Here is a 14334-nt window from a genome sequence, read left to right on the forward strand (position 1 = left end):
TTTTTGTTTCTTTTCATTCATTCGAAATATAATTTACTAGTCTTTTCAGAAGGCGTTTATTGCGTTTTTGACTTTTTGTTGACTTCATCCATGAAAAACAGCATCATGGGGCACAAAACCTCGGGGCTCCATCTTCCCTAAGTTTCCCTGGGCTTGCTTGGGTAACAGAGGGGTGTTGTGGGGGGCCCGAGCCCAGGGCGCTTCATTTCCCCCCTTTAGGGGAACCGTACTGTTTCTGTCTGCAGACATGGGGGGGAGGGGGTCTCTGTCCACCCACGGAGCCCCCAGTTTGGCCGGGTGTGGCTCAGGGCCTGTCTCCTCTCCCCAGCGTTTCCAGGGACGTGCTGCGTTCTCTCCGGCAGCAGACCCAGCGCCTCCGCCCTCGGAGGGGGGGACTCCCCGCCGGTGCCTGCTGGGTCTGCTCCCGCCCCCACGCCGGCGGCCCCCACTGCCCTGTGTTGGACCCCCGTTACCTCTCTTCCTCTTCTGTGAGCTTTAAACTTCTTTTTTTAATCACCTTTTTATTTATTTACTTATTTATTTTTAGAGAGGGAAGGGAGAGAGAAAGAGAGAGAGAGAGAAACATCAATGTGCGGTTGCTGGGGCCGTGGCCTGCAACCCAGGCATGTGCCCTGACTGGGAATCGAACCTGCGACACTTTGGTTCGCAGGCCCCGCGCTCAATCCACTGAGCTAGCCAGCCAGGGTGAGCTTTAAACTTCTTTATTCATCTCTTTGCTGTTCGTTAGCTTCACAGTGAAGAATGTGGCGTGTGGGTTTCAGCGTCAGAAAATGAGGCACGTATTTTCTCTTCCACCTTCGCCGTGGAGAGCAGGCGTCCCCCGCGTCCCGAGGGTTACCTGTCGTTCCGTTCATAAACACGCCACACGATGCGCTTACACTGCGCAGCCCACCTCTTCTCCGAGAGCGAGCAGTGCACGTGCTGTGGGCTCGCGTGGGATTGCCAGGATTCAACAGTTCTTCACCGGCCATAGGGCGCTTTCGTACGGTTCAGTGATCACAGAGTCATGTTTATCACTATTGCATTTCAGTGCCAGGTCCCTCCACTCTTAGTAGGTTTATGCTGAATTATTTCTGCTTGGGATGTTTCTAATATACCTATTGCTTCCCTTTGTTAATGCCCGGTCCCCACTTCCCCCAACCCAGGCGTCGCTTCTGTGCTGCTGTGCGCTCTTATAGACCCTCCGCCCCTCACCAGACCCTGTTTTCCTCGGGGCCCCCTTGACGACCGGGTCCTACTGGCGTCCCCCTCCCACAGCCTGAGCCCACGACGTGTGTGCTGATGGTTTGCATTCACGGTGGAGGGGTTCTCAGCGTCAGCAGCACTGGTGTCCGGGCGGACAGCCCTTCGTGGCAGGTGGTCCCACGAGTCGTGGGACGCTCCGTGGTGTTTCCAGCCACTCCTCACTAGACGCCAGTGTGGCCCTGTCTCGCAGCTGTGACACCAGATGTATCCCCAGCCCTGGACACATGTCCCCACGGCTGTAACCTGTGGCACTGTAGACAGCAGCTCCACGTCCAGAGTTTCACCCTGGACATTCTCGCACGTGCACACAAAGATCGCTGTAACAGCAGCATCTTTAAAATAAGATCAGAGAGGTGGAAAAGTGGGAAAACTTGAGTGTCCATAAATGAGTTTTGCGCTCACACCAAAAGAAATCGTAAGCAGTCTCGGAAAGCTGTAGATTCACATATGCTGACACTTGGCATTAATTGAACTTTTATCATGCACATTTATTTTATTCACAATTTCTTCAAATGAAAGAATGAATGAAAATTTGTTAAAAGTCCTACTAGACAAAAAAGAAAATACTGTCAAGGACATAACAGACAGGCTTAAGGATTTGTACAGAATAAAATAGAAAAAAAAAACAGGGGTAATTATGAATAAGAGAATAGAAATATTAAAATGCTAACGACGTTTTTTTAAAAAATGTACCCCAAATAAAAATATTCCTGAATTTGCATAGCAGATGAGCACTTCATGTGGCGGAACAAAGCGATGCTGATGGACACATATTCCTGACCTGCTGACGCTGCCGAATTCCAAGAATAAGGAAAATAAGAATAATTACACTCACGTGACATGGCCCTTACCATGCGCTGCTAGGAAACGTAGCGTGTGTGCGGTACGGGCGTGCTGTGTGTGCGTGTGTGTGTGTTCAGTGCACTCAGTGTGACGACACAGAAAGTGCCGGGTTAATGAATCGATCTGCCCGCCCGCGTCGCTGTGGCCGGTGTGCGGGTCTGCACACCCCACAGAGGGGAGTCGTGCCTGCCCGGCACTGGGGGGCGGAGACGGGTTCTGAGGTTAGCGTTTAGGTTCGGGGGGCAGAAAAGGGGACACTCTTCAGTGGTCGGAGCCTCTCTCTGCTCGTCTCTCCCCTGGGTGGAGGGGTGCTCAGTGTGGGGGGCCCAAGGGGGGCAGGGGCAGAGCCCAGTGATCAGGAGCCGCCAGTGGGATGGCTGCTGCTGGAGAGTTCCCTCCTTGTGTGCTCGGGCAGCCAGACGCCTGTTCGTTCATCTGTGTGTGTGTCTGTGTGCCTGTGTGTTTGTGTGTTTGTGGGGCTCATCCACCCTGGCCATCGAGTACAAGGGTCTCAGAGTCTGCGCTGGGCCCCGGACCCCTCCCCACACCTGACCGCCCAGGTTGGTGGCCAGTCACGGGGACATCCTGGTGGATCTGCCCAGTGTCATTCTCCGAGTTTGTATCCCATCGGTCATGCAATAGCATCTCCAAGAGAGGCAGAAGGTAAGTGACCCCCAGTCATTGGCCTGCTGGTCCCACTGCACACCCACATACCTCTGTTCACTGTCCATTTGCACATAAGACCCTCTGGGCCAAAGCCTGACGCACAGGCAAGTTAACATGGAGACCTAGAGGGAGCCGAGAGGCAACTCACGCGGCACACGGGCCACTGGTGGAGTAGGAAGCTAGGTTCTGGTCACTTCTTCTGAGATGAAGGGCTGGTCGCCCGCCTGGGGGCGGGCGCCTGTGGCTGCTCCCACAGCCCAGGGGCCTGGCGTGTCGCCCAGCCCAGGGCTCCCAGCCCCTCATGGCACGTCCTGCTCAGAGACCGGCCTCCTTGTTTCTCCCCCGGTGATGACCGTGGCATCAGACTCTGGGTCCCCCAGGCTGAGAGTCAGCCGACCTGGGAGGGGAACCATCACCCCTGGGAGGGTCTGGCGACCTCAGCCCCGGTCCGCCACCCCTCTGGCCTGGGGCGGACGGAAGTCGGGGCAGCTGAAGCAGCAGAGACCACGCCTTACTTTTCTCGTGTTTGCGGCTGCTGTTTGGAAATGCTTCCGCATAATTGTTGGGACTTACCCTCCTAGGTGCCTGGGGCCCGAACCCCAGCGCTCTGATGTTCAAGCAAAAATCTGGAGCAGGAAGCCGTCCCAGCTGGCTCCTGGTGCTGACCCGTGGGTGGGGCTGGGGCCACCCGGGGACACCCACTCTCCCCCCACTTCTCCCCCCTCCCCCCGGCAGGAGACAGCCCCGTGCCCCGGTTAAAGGCTGGGATGTTTGATCGCATCCCCTCAGACTGACCTTCGCTTCCCCCAAGTGGAAATGAGTAACAGGCATCTCTCCACGAGCGGCCCCCCTCCTCCCGGGCCGTGGTTCTCAGGAAACGGGAGGGAGTTCGAGGAAATCAGATCTAAAGACTCCATAAAAAATAATTATAACCAGGAGCCGGGGGGGAGAGGAAATGGACTCCGGAGTCTGATAAATAGGATTTTATTAACTTGTTAACCTCTCTGGCCCATCGAGGAAGCTGAAAGCGAGACCTTGCGGCCCCGCCGCGACCACGACGCGCTGGGACCCGGCGGGCAGTCGGAGCCCGGGGGACGTGTTTATTCAGAGGAAGAAAACGCAGTCCCCGCGGTGTGCCCACGCCCCCTCTTTCCTCCCGGGGTGGGGGGGGAGCTCTGGCTGGGAGGGGAGTTACCTTGAAATACGAGGCTGGAGATAGTTCATCCGCCATCCTACCAGAGATAAGAGACCTGGTTTTTTTTTAAAGTATAAAGCAATATGAAGTAAAATATATTTCTTCCTTTCATGGGAAGATTAACTCCTGTTTGGAGAATATAATTTTAAGCCTGAAGTCGGTGGCGTGTGGCCACCTCCATCCACCCCCACAGCCTGCTGCCGGGGTTCAGAGGCAGCCGGGGACCTCGGGGTGCGCCCCTTGACAAGGGACCGCCGCCGCTCTTCTCCCCAGAAACCCAGCAGGTGGCCACCGCTGGCGGGAACGGAGGGAGCGCGGCCTTGGGAGAAGGGGCCTCGGCTTCTCTCCGTGCCTTGAGAGGCTGTCGTTCCTGGAAACTCGACGGCCCCCGGGCGCCCACCTCTGCTGGTGCCGCAGGCGGGCGGGCGCGGGCCCCGCAGTGAGTCTGGCGTCTCTGGCTCCTTGACGGGGAGTCCCTGCGGCCTGCGGGCTCAGCCTCCGAGCTCCCCACGGAGAGGCCGGAGCCAGCGAGGCCTGGCCGCGACACACAGCCCCCCAGGAATCGGTCTGTGCACGTTTCATCGCCGACCGCCCCCCACCCCGCCTGCCCACGTCTCAGAACACAGGCCACGCCCCCCCAAGGACCGGTGACTGTCCCCTCACGCACCAGGACCCTCTCGCCTGGTGGTGCACCACCGCAGGGCCTGTGGTGCAGCCTTTGAGCGCAGTTCTCCCTGGTGGCCCCTGGGGACGCCGCACGCCCGTCGGACCCTTGTCTCACCGCCTGTGCCGTGAGGCCGCCGCTGCTCACTTGGTGCCCTGTGTCTCCCAGGGCACACGGCACCTCGGAGCGTAGGGAGGCCGCCTTCTCCATCCGGTTAGTGGGCTGATGGTTTCCTTCCCCTGGGAACTCACGCCCCGCGAGGGCCGGGGCGCCGTCTGCTTTCCCGCCCGGGTACTCCCGCACCGAGAACCGCGGACGAGCAAATGAAAACACTGTTGTTCACCGGCAGCCACAGCACGGCCCCTTTCAGTGCGACCTCTGCCCTGGCCAGGTCGCTCGGTGGATTGGAGAGCTGCGCTGTGCACCAAGGAGTTCGAGGGTTCGATCCCCAGTCAGGACAAGTACAGGAGGCCACCGGTCGAGCTCGCTCTCTCTCTCTCTCTCTCTCTCCCCCCACGCCCCCTTCCTCCGTCTCTAAAAATCAATAAACATATCCTCAGGCGAGGATTGGAAACAAATGTGGCCTCTGGAGGTGCATCGCTTCCCCCATCCTTTCCCTTCCAAGACAGCAGCGCGGGGCAGGGGCACGTGGGGAAAGAACACTTTGATAGCCAAGGCCGTGGGCCAGGCCCCCTTCGCGCCGGCCAGCGGGTCGGTGCTCTGGCAGGAACTCGAGCCGCGTCTGAGCCGAAGGGTGCGGCCGGGCCTCCAGACAGTAGGTGCTCGTCCAGGGTTTACGGGGAACGGCACCGGGCCCGGCGGCAGACCCAGCCAAGAGCCCCGCTCCCGCCGCCTGAACTCCAAACGTCCTGGCTCCCACCCGGCCCGCCGACCTCGGCTTGCCGTGTAACATTTGTGAAGTGTTTTGTCCGAATGCCTCTCCCCAGAATCAGGGTGCAGGGGCGCCCAGGTGCCCCTGGGTGTGAAGGGCACGGCTGCTCTGGGCTCTCCGACCTTCAGCCCCGAGCCCCGCGGGGGGGGGGGGGGGGCATGCACGGTCTTCTCTCCTCGACTTGCTTTTTCTTTTTGGAAATCGCTTGGGGAATGCATTTTATTTAGTTAGCAGGGAAGTTACATAAAGACGTAGGAATTTCAAGATCGAGAATGAAAACCTATTCAAAGGAAGCTGATGAGTTCCGTGCTGGCGGCGTGGTCTGGCTTATGTGGAAGACGGGGCTGAAGGGGGGTGGAGCGTGGCCGGCGGGGTCGGTGCCACCTCAGGTGGACAGAGTGCCCCCCCAGACTGCTGCCCCGGCTGTGGCTGAGTGGCCCTCTGCGTGCCCAACGAGCAAACCTCTGTCTCCGGCAGAGGCTCTGAGGGGTGCAGCCACCCCCAGCCCCACCCCCCGTGCCCTCAAAAAACACCGGCCCGGTTCCCGGGGGTCAGAGCTCTGTCACCCCTTCTCCTGCAGTGCAGCCCCCAACCCCGAGCATTTTCCCAAACTGAAAACTACTGTTTCAAAGCCTAGAAAACGCCGGAAAGAATGAATCTCGTCTACACGCATAGCAGGACTTCCTCTGTCGCCTCATGTCTACCTCAGGACTTCAGCTGAACGGTTCAAGGAAAGGCCCTAGCAGGCCTGGTCCGTGGGTTAGACCTGGTCCCGATACGCCAAGGTTGCGGGTTCAAACCCCAGTCAGGGCACACGCAAGAAGCAAACAATGAGTGTGACAAATCGATCTCTCTCCCCTCCTTACTCTCTCTCTCTCTCAACTAAATAAATAGAAAATAAACAGGAATTTAAATAATAATAATAAGTCGTCAAGTGGCCAGAGCTGGCAGCCTCCACAGCGAGTCCAGCTGTGTTTCTTGGTCGATGAGCGCGTCGGTCAGGCCCGCACGGGCCTGTTTGTAGGGTCGTCGGGGTCGAGCCGCCGGGAGGAGCCAGGGCTGCCCGAGTCCCGGTCTCTGCCGTGTTCGTCCCCTGAGCCAACCACAAAGGCCGTGGCCCGAGACTTTCGTGCACGGACGTTCCGTGCAGCCCTCCTGCTCCAGCGAGGGGAGACTCCCGCGACGGCAGGAGGATGGCCAGCTGCCTCAAGGCACGAGCGGAATACAAAATGTTGCAGATCCATACAAATTATCGTCTCACAGAATATTGAAGGTCGTGGGAAATGCCTAAAAAAAAAAAAAGAAAAAATACCAAAACGTGGACGAAAGTTATGTCTGAGCTGCTTGCACACAGATGATTTTATTTATTTTTTTTAAATGCTTTTTCAATTTCCCCTTTTTCAAAAACAGGGTTTCTATATTACTTCCATTCTCTGGAGAAAAAACGAATGCCATCTTGAAATAAAATAGACAGGGCCTCGAGCGCCAGACTGTGATGGATTAGCCGCACAATTTCCTTGAGTTCGGTTTTCGGGAATGATGTACTGGAAGGTGTCCAGCCCCCAAACTCGGTGACCTCGTGCCCTTTGGCCGAGTAGAAAGGCCTCGAACTTCGGTGGGGCCACGAGCCGCGAGATGACAAGCCTTCCCGTCAGAGAAGGGGGCGCCCTGGACCCTGCAAGGGGATAGGGACTGGGGGTCCCGACGCCTTGGAGACCCAGTATTGCGTCCTCTCGTCCTGCTCGTGTCCTGACGTCCCCTCCGGTCCCTCTCCTCCCACTTTGTTACGGGAGGGACCTGATGTAAACCCAGAAGGGGCCGGAGCGCACCCCCGGGGCTCCGTGATGCAATGGAACCGGCAGCGCCTCCCTCCCCGGCCCGGAGTGCATTTTCCAGAAGTAAAAATAATGCCTGCAGATGCCTTTCTGGCTCCAGCAAACATAAACGCTGTCCCGGAGAAACGGCTATGTGATTAATGCAGCCGGTTCTGGAAAACAACCTCGGAATTCCACGGAGGAAAGAAGGGCCAGCGAAAACGCCCGTCTGACTCCAGGGGCCGCAGCCGCGTGCGCCGCGCAGCATCTGGCCACGGCCGGGCACGGCCGCGGCCAGCGAGGGGCTGTCCGTCCCACTAGGTGAAGGGTGCGTTTCCTCACCGGGGTTATTCGTCGCTTAGGAAAGTGTTTATTGGGCGTCAAACAGAGCATGCCCAGTAAGAGCTTTCAGCCCGAAGCGTGCACGGCAGCCTGGGGGTCTAACACTCGTTACAGCTCATTAAACTGACGAGAGGGCCCCGGGCAAGTGCCGTGTGTGGACAGCCCCCTGGCAGCCAGCGCCCGCCTCCCCGGCACTGTGTCCCCTCCCCGGCGAACCCAGGCTCTCCTCCCTGACTGCCCCGCCACCCTGGCACGGGGTGGGGGGAGGTGGGCAAGGGGCTCCTTGTCACAGAGCGTCCCCTCCGCCTGCTGCCGGGAGAGCCCGTCCCCCAGGCGGCCCCCCTAGTTAGGACATGTGGTCAGTGGCTGGTTTCTGACCTACTGGCTGGCCGTGGACTTGCTCGGTTACCGTTGCAGCCACCAAACAAACATGTGGTACGTGTCTTCCGTGTCCGGATCAGGGACACGTGTGGCCGTGGACAGAACACGCTGGGCAGGGAGGGAGGGGGGATGGAAGTGGGGTCATGCGGGGGAGAGGGCGGCGTGGTCACTGGTCGTCAGGGGACCACCAGACCACCACGTCTGGGCCACCCCGTCTGGGCCACCCCGTCTGGGCCACCGCAGAGAAGGAGCGGTCCGTCGCCAGGTACAGCCTAGTCACTCATTCGGCGCTGTTCGCTGACCGCTGGGTGCAGGCGGCATTCCAGGCTGACAGGGGGCGCTAGCAAGACAGGAGGGCGGGAGGCCCCAAGGCTCCGGGTGACCCGCAGGCCCCGCTCAGGGCACGCAGAGCGGGAGGGACAGCATGATGGCTGGGCATGGTGCTGAGTCCCTTCTGCCCAAGACTCTTAGAGCGCTCGCCTTCCTCCCCCCACACCGGCCTCGCCACGCGTCTGCAGGACACTTGCGACTGCCTAGCTCCCCTGCCTGCCCTCGGCTCTGCCTCCGAGCCCTCCACAGGGGAGAGGAGCACGGCCCCCTGGTCCTGTTCTGGGGGGTGGCCCCAGGTTCTGACTGATGCGGGACTGTCACAGCGGCTGTCTCAGCAAGCGAGGACCAGCAGGCCCTGCATATGGTGGCCGTGGCTGTGACCCCTGCTGACGAGGCCCCTGTCTTCTTCCCTTTGGGCAGACGCAGACCTCCACTCGGCAGCCCTGCCTGGGGGAGGACCGTCTGCCTTCATGCTGGCCCCCTAGCCGGGTGCCGGGGGCCAGGCAGGCAGTGAGGGACAGACGTCTCCTTCTCTAAGCCCTGGAACGAGCAGGTCTTCCCTCGGCCGCCCTCCCCAGGACGCCCACCCGCGGGCGGCTCCGAGCAGCAGGGGCACGGACATGCCGCCCGGCTCCGGGCCAGAGCCTCGCTGGGTGGGCCTGGGTGCCGCTGCTCCCTCGGGGCCCCCGCCCGAGGGGGAGGCGCCCCAAGTCTCTGCCGGCATCTGGCCCACCCCTCCCCACCCAGCCCACCAGCCCGCCCATCCCCCACCCCAAGTGGGACGCAGAGGGTCCGGGATGCCAGGACCCCCGCCGAGGGGCCTCAGCCACCAGAGCCGGCCGGCCGCTCTTGCATAAACAGTATAATACGTTAGGTAAATTTTAAAAACAAGGCCCAGAAGCACGTGACTGGTGATCATAATAACACGTGAAAAGTCAAATACGGCTCCTCGGCAAGAAGGAGTGGGGAAGCCGGGGCTCGCTCTCCCATGGGAACCAACCCTTGCAGGCTGCACGAGGCGCCCACCGCGGACCCCGGCAGACAGGGCGTGCCCGGCCGGGGCCTGGGAACGGGGGCGGGGGGGACCAGCAAGGCTGGCTCGGACGGCTCCACTCCCATCCGGAGGCCAGTTCCAGGCTGCGGTGGCGGGGGAGAGGCCCAAAGAGAGAGGCCATGTGGCCGCAAGGCGGGGACCGAAGTCAGAGCTGGAGGAAGCTGAGGACAGTGCCAGGCAGGCGGCCACGGGGGGAGGAGGAGCCGGGCCAGGCCAGGGCCGCAGAGCCCCTCGCATGGCCCCCCCCCCGTCTCTGCACGAGATCCCCTTCTGTGCATGTGTGGGGGGCTCTGTGCGGCAGCTGAAGAAGAGCTTCCTGGTGCGGAAAAGGCGCCAGGAAGCCGCCGGCCACACGGTCCCCAGGATCGCTCGGACAGGGCCAGCGAGCCCTGGACCCGCCAGCAGCCCAGGGCAGGGTCTGCACTGGAGACCTCAGAGGGGGCGTCGTCGTGGGCTGCACTGGCTCCAGAAGAAAACCCCGAAACGAAGGTGGAAAACACACCTCAAAAATGACAGGTTAACTCACCAGCAACTCAATGACCTCCAAGAACAGAGCCAGCGGCCTTCCAAAAAAACCAGCACTAAAAAGTGTATAGTTTCTCTGATCCCTCACTAAAAATTACTAGTCATGTGAAGAAGCAGAAGGTTATAGCACACGCAAAATTAAACGAAGATTAACTACAACAAAATGAAGGTAAGGAACTGTAACAAAATGAAGTTAAGGAACTGTAACAACATGAAATAAGGTAGGACGGTGCCCGTGTGTCTGCAGCCAGGCGCTGCCCTGGCCGGCCGCCCCCTCGGATGGCACGCAGAGAGCCGTTCCGCCGTGGAGAAGGTGCTGTCCGTGCTGATCCGGACACGTCAACGGAAAACAGTGTTCAGGTTGGGTGGGGAAAACTCGGCCCGAGTGTATGCTGTCTACAAAACGCAAACACGCAACGGCAGCGACAATACAAAACCGCCTTAAATGTATACAACTGAGACGGGTGAACAGCAACAGAACGGGAACGGATGCGCCAGGCAAAACCAGCACGAGGGGCGGAAACAGAGCCTGGAGGACAGGTGAGGGGACCGGGATGGGGGGAGTCCCCGTGCTGAGGAAGGACCCAACCAGCTCATCACCGTGACCTGCGGTGCCGCCTGAGCGTGCACACCTGAGGACAGGACGTGGGACAGGCCACGCGGCCACGGGCGGGACTCACGGAGAAGCAGGCGCGTTTGCAGCCACATCCGGAGACGTGAACACCCCCCCCCCTCTCGGAGAATGGGAGAGCAAACAGGAAATCGGTTGGGGTACACGGACGTGGAGAGCACCACCGTCCAAGTGCGCCCGGGTGACCTTCAGGGGACACTGCACCCCACGCCTCGGGGCACACGAGCCATTCCGGCACACGCGGCACGGTCACCGGAGGAGCCAACCCCCTCGGCTGCAGAAGGAGTCTCAGCATATTTCAAAAGATGGAAATCACAGTGTTGTTGCTGGTTTTGCCTTGTTTTTTTTTTACCACAGGGGAATTAAATCATAAATCAATAACAAGTCTGTCTGGAAAATATCCAAATATTTGGAAACGGAACAAAACACTTCTGAAGAACACATAGGTCAAAGAAGAAATTACAGCATATTTGTATTTTGAACGGAATTAAATTGAAAATGAAATTAACAGCATTTCTAGGATGTAGCTAAAGCAGTTATAAAGCATTTCTTTTTTTTTACCTTTAAATGCTCACAGAAAGGATTAAAATCAATGACTGAATCTTCCAGGGTGAGAAGCTAAAAAAAGAACCATCGAAACCTGAAGAAAGGGGAGGGAAGAAATATAAGAGCAACCACGACCACCACCCCGCAGTGAGATATAAGCAGCCAAACAAGGGGCATTCTTGTATACTATGTATCACTGCTGTGTTATTTTCCATGCAGACTACGGCAAGCCTCCTTCGCCCAGCCCTGCATGTCCGCAGCCTGAGTTTACTTGAGTGAAACATTAAGATAAAAATAGTATCAGGAGCGGGAGCAGGGCGTTTGCAGGATGGCAGGGTGCGTCCCTCCGGGACTTGTTTCAGTAATCCAGGAAGACCTGATATCAGGGAGTCTACTTCCTGCCCCTGAAAAAGGAAGGCAACACTCACGAGCAGGGAGTGGGCGTTTGTCAGTTCTCCTGAGCCTCTGCACGTCATTGTCAACGTCAGTCTCGGGGCACGCCGGCCCCAGTGTCTCAAGTTCAAAGCCTCTTTCTGCACTGGCTTTTCCATTCTTACCTGAACAGTCTGTTTATGTAAGTGGCCTTAGTGGTTCTTACCCCATCAAAAGTGTTAGTTTAACAAAGAATACCAAACAATTAACCTCTGCTGGGGAAAAGGAAAGGATCAGAATAAGCGAAATTTATCACTTGGTCAGGCTCTGCAAACACCCTGCCCGAGGAGCCCCAGCCCCTGCCAGAGCGGAGGGACTGTGCCCATAAAACACACGGTCTCCGTCCTCGGGCAGGGCGCCTTGCTCGGACAGGGGTCAGTGACCCTCAGGCCGGGTCTGCGCGAGACAAGGCCGGTCTGATGGTGCCGTCTGCACTGAGCCTGAGCCGGCTGGGGCCTGGGTCTGCCGTCCTGAGAGAGGCCCCAGAGCTCTGCACGCTCTCACCGTGAGAAGCTGGAGGCTGCGAAGGGGGGGTCCCCCTGGGGGCCTACGGGTTTGCCAAACTGTGTCTCCCACCAGCGGAGGGAGCAGAGGAGAGAGCAGAGGGGGGAGGGCCCACCCTACCCGTTCACCGCCTTAAAAGGCGCCTGTGCCTGGACTCTGGGGGGGGGGGGGGGGGGGGCGGGGCAAGGACAGCCTCCGAGGCCAAAGACACCAGCAACAACACCACCACCCAGCCTCCGCCTGATTAACCTGGTTTCACACACCGGGGGCATTACGGGGTCCTTGTGTTCTCCGGGACAGGCCCCCCCGGAACCCACCAGGCGGGCTGTGCTAGCACCTGCCCACCTGCACGCAACCGGCGTGTTGGCTACCTGTCCCCGCTCGGCGTTCCCTCCGGTAACGACAGCGAGGCACTGCCGGGTGTTGCTCTGCACGGAACGTTACATCCCGATTAGACAAGCGGAAGGTTCGTTTTCGCCTTCCTTCCTTTAATAAAAGACGGCGATCAGCGGGCGGGGGAAGGAGGGGCCGCCACACCTCAGGTGCCTCTTCCTGCGTGAGCTCTCCCTATAAAACCCTGACGTAGGGTCGCGGCGACCCTGGGGGAAGTGTTCTAGATGCAGCCCCACGTGACAGTTTGGGAGGTTCGGCGGCGAGTGACGCGGTTGGGCCCGATGGCTCCTAGGGTCACGCTCCGTCTGCAGCGTCCCGTCCGTGCCGCTCACGTTCCAGCCCGGGCAGCGCGGATGGGACACCGGAGCCCCCGGAGAGCCAGTCCAGATGCGTCTGCTTCCCCTGCCGGGCAGCGAGGAAGGCCCTGCAAAGACGGGAACCCACTGACCGTGACCGTCCCAGGGCCGGACTCTGCACGCACACAGCCTAGCGTAACACTTCGAGCACAGCAGGAGTCCCAAGGTGTGTCGGGGGGATGAATGGGCGAACGAATGAATGAGCAAATGAATGAACGGAACACACGGCCAAGTGCACCATGGACACGTGCAGGCCCTGCTCGGGCCAGACAAGCGCCTTCGTTCCCACGGCCCCAGAGACACAGCCTCGAGCTTGCCAACTGCCCGCGACAGCAAACGGGAAGCGGGGAGAGGAAAGGACCCACTGACGGCACCCTCGCCGCGTCCAGGAAAGCCCCACCGACTAGGAACCACCCGGGAGTTTCTGCTCTGACAGGAAGTGTCCTGGGACCGGGTGAAGCGGGAAGCCGGGGTGAGTCAGTGAGCCGGGCAGCCCTGCCACACGTCCTCACGCCCCCCGGTGGCCGATGCGACACCGGCCGCGTCCCGACAGTGCCCCGAGTGCTCCGCCAGCACCAGGCTCCCCACACTTGCCGCAGCGACCCTGTGCACGTGCGATCTGGCGCAGCCGGGCGTGAATTGCAAAAGGAGGAGGAGATGGCTCGGACCGGGCCACTTGGTGGTTGTCCACGGTAAACAGGAAGCCACGCAACACGGACGTGGGCGTCGAGTGACCACTAGGGTGGCAATTGAGGGTCAAGAGACAGGCGCATCCAGCACACTCCTCCCTGAGGAAGATCTGGAGTTGCTCCTGGCCGGTTACCATAGTGTGTGAGTCACTAGCGACTCGGTGTTATGGAAAGAAGGAGGAAGGCACTGTCCCGTGTTATCACGGAGACGATCTCAAATGACACGGGGCAGGTGCGGGGCCATCGTTGGAACACCACGTCTGGATCTGGCCAAGTGCACGACCCTTGGGCACGGTTGTGCAGTGGGTGTGCAGAGGGGCGTGCAGAGGGGCCCCCAAAGGGCCAAGGGCTTGGGGGACAGGATACATGTGGTCCCTCGTCTGTCCTCATTTCGTAAGTAAAAACGGGCGGGGGGAGAGCTTTTCGGTTTGGAGGAGAGAATGTTGTCGGACAATTATAAATCATTGTTCCTTCGCTCCTTAGGGAACAGGATGGAAGAAGGTACTTTGACTCCAGGCACTCGGGGCACCCGGGGCACGCTTCAGACCTCGGTTGTGGGGAGTCCGGGCGCAGAGCGGCCAGAGCGTACGAGCCGGGGCAGCCGTGGGTGTACAGGCGTGCAGGTGCAAGACGCAGACTTTATTCCTGGGCTCTTGTGTGTGGACGATGGTGTTGTTCTCCACGCCGGCCGCTGCGAGCCTGCTCCCGCTCACCGTTTGACTCAAGTTGGTCCGAGCGTCTGCAGACATCTTCCTGGTCCCCCATTCTCACAGCGAAAGCAGGGCAGGTCTGGGGGCTGTGCACCGTCTCC

The sequence above is a fragment of the Phyllostomus discolor genome, chromosome 4, assembly GCF_004126475.2.
Source record: "Phyllostomus discolor isolate MPI-MPIP mPhyDis1 chromosome 4, mPhyDis1.pri.v3, whole genome shotgun sequence".
NCBI classification, from domain to species: Eukaryota; Metazoa; Chordata; class Mammalia; order Chiroptera; family Phyllostomidae; genus Phyllostomus; species Phyllostomus discolor.